At 38.0% G+C, this 3,011-nt stretch overlaps 1 pseudogene; it reads left to right on the plus strand.

Moving 5' to 3' along the window:
- The first annotated feature begins 1,002 nt into the window (after positions 1-1,002).
- Positions 1,003-2,245, plus strand: LOC149202094 (putative pentatricopeptide repeat-containing protein At3g23330 pseudogene; annotated as a pseudogene).
- Positions 2,246-3,011: the final 766 nt, after the last annotated feature.

The raw sequence follows: 3,011 nt of genomic DNA on the forward strand, positions 1-3,011 counted from the left end.
TGTTGCAACCAACCCTAATATCTCAGTGGTTGGTAGAAATGAGCTCATTTGGTTGGGGATGCACTAGGTGGCTTTCTACCCATAGGGAAAGGTACACACTCCCCAAAACAGCTAATAATTGATATAAATATACTGGAATCTTCACCACAAGAAATTACAGCATGGGCATGGTAGCCAATACAAAATTTTGAAAGATGATAACGTGACCTAGCATATGCCAAGTCAATGTTATGTTGAAAGGAGCTAGAATAATGTCTGAAAAAATTGCACATGGCAGCCTATCCTCAACCTTTTTATCATCAAAGTCACCCATAACACAAGGCTAGGAAAACATGTATAACCAAAATCCACATGTTGTGCCACATCTACAATAATTCCTTCACACTTTTCGTCATAGAGATGAAGCCAATGTTTATAAATCCTTGAATAATTATAAAAGTGGTGACATTAATTTCCAACAAGCTTTTCATACCAATTAAAACCTTCATCTTCAAGAAAATCCAAGGAAATTATGAACATTTTTTTTCATTTTGACATCCTCATGGACAACATTATGTTTTCAAAGAACAACAATAAAATGACACAATTATGAAACAAATGTGAGTCTTTGAATCCATGGAGATTTGGTATATATTCTCTCTAATATTCATATTCATTTAGGTTCCGCTGGATTCATGAGAAATACAAAGGATCAAGAAAATAATTATTCCACCTCTAAAGATGAAATCTTTTTCAGAAGAAAAAATAGTCCATACCCACATGGGTTTGAATGGGATTGAACCAAATGGAATGCTAGAAACTAACCTTTATTTCCATGTATGCCAAGTGCGGGAGTATAGAGGATGCATGACTAGTGTTTGACAAAATTACTGAATGAATCATGCCTTCATGGGTTGCTATGATTGCAGGTTTTGCCAACCATGGTGACTATCATGGACTGCACTAATTGTAGGGTATGTTCAAAGTGGGCGAGGTCATGATGCTTTGGTGATGTTTTGTCGAATGCATAAAGAAAGCATTGCATTGAGTTCCATCACTGTGGCAAATTTTCTCTCTACATGTATTGCGTCTGGGGCTCTGAAACAGGGGAAAGAGATTCATTCGTATGTTATTCAAAGTGGATTTGAGTCAAATGTCATTATCAGGACTAAGCTTCTGAACTTCTATTCCAAGTTTGGAAGAATAGATAATGCATGCCATATATTTGATAGAATGCCTGAGAGAGATGTTGTACTATGGATCGGGATGATTGGAATGTGTACCAAGAATGAGTACAGTGTTGAAGCATTGAAACTCTTCCGTGAAATGCAGTTAGTAGGCGTAAATTCGAACACCTTCACCATTACGAGTGCTCTTCCAACATGTGCCCACTTAGCGGTATTGCACCATGGTAAAGAGATTCATGGTTACATAATCATACGAGCATTTGGGATAAATGCTATTGTAGGGAGTGCACTGATAAGCATGTATACAAAATGTGGGAGTGTAGAATATGCGCGTAGAGTGTTTGACATTATAAATCGAAGAGACGTGGTCATATGGACTGTTATGATTGCAGGGTATGCAATGCACGGGCATGGTGAGGAAGCCCTCAATCTCTTTATACTAATGCAACAGGAGGGTGTGAAACCAGATCATATTACCTTTGTTGGGGTGCTATCCACATGTAGCCATGCAGGCTTGGTGAATGAAGGTTGGAAACACTTCAATCTCATGAGTCAAGAGTATCAGATCACACCGAGAGTGGAGCATTATGCCTATATGGTTGATCTCCTTGGTCGTGTTGGACGACTGGATGAAGCTTGGGACTTCATCAACAAGATGCCATTAGAACCTAGCGCATATGTGTGGGGGGCTTTGCTTGCTTCTTGCAAAATTCATTGCAATATAGAGCTAGGGGAGCAAGTAGCAAGACACCTTTTTGAGCTAGAGCCTGAAAATGCCAAAAATTACGTGCTTCTGGCAAATGTCTATGCTACAGGTGGCAGGTGGGATGGATTTGCAAAGGTGAGAAAAATGATGAATGATAGAGGGTTGAAGAAAGCCCCCTGGTTGTAGTTGGATTGATGTTAGAAATAAGGTATATATGTTTTTTGTAGGAGACAAATCCCACCCACAAATAGACAAAATCTATGCAAATTTGGCTGATTTGACCATGAAAATGCAGAGCACAGGTTATGTTCTCAACACAGGCCTTAAAGAGGAGGAGATAAAAAGCATTATTCAATCCACTGTGAGAATATAGTCATTTCTTTTGGTTTTATCAATACATGCCCTAAGGCTTCCATTCGAATAATCAAGAATCTTTGTGTCTGTGAACACTGCCACACTTCTACCAAGATAATTTCCAAAATTGTTGGACAAGAAATAATTGTGATAGATGGCAACCATTTCGATCATTTCAAGGATGGATCATGTTCTTGCGGGGATTATTGGTTGTCGAAGTCATTAAAAAAAAACTTTACTACAATGTCATGCATATTACTGGCAAGGTCGATACAAATTCAAATCTAATGATGTTCTACATTTGCAGATGATGCAACATAGGCCTTATGGCTACTTAGGTCATCTGCAACATAGGCCCTATGACTGGAAAGGTCAATACAAACTAAAATCTAATACTATTCTGCATTTGCAGATGATGCAACATAGGCCTTATATCACCCTAGAGGTCATGGTTTATTACATCATCAGTGTAAATTAGACATTGATTTCAAGAATAAGGTACTTAATTTTTAACAGCATGTTATTCATGACAACGTCATGGCTTATTCTGTATGCCAATTGACATACAATCTTTTTTCTTTTTCCAAGGAGTTTCAAAACTCGTGTTGAGCATGAGGATGATTAGGTAATTAGACGAGGATGAGGATGATCTATAAATCCTCACCATATATAGTAACAAATATGATGGTATATATTGAGAGGATTGGGGATCCATTCACTTTGAGAATAGAGAAGGGTCCCTCCACTTTGTGATGTAAGGTGATAATAGATATATATTACAACCT

Source organism: Pinus tabuliformis, chromosome 2_1 (genome assembly GCF_031772625.1).
Source record: "Pinus tabuliformis cultivar Carrire ecotype Pingquan chromosome 2_1, CPIR1, whole genome shotgun sequence".
Lineage (NCBI taxonomy): Eukaryota > Viridiplantae > Streptophyta > Pinopsida > Pinales > Pinaceae > Pinus > Pinus tabuliformis.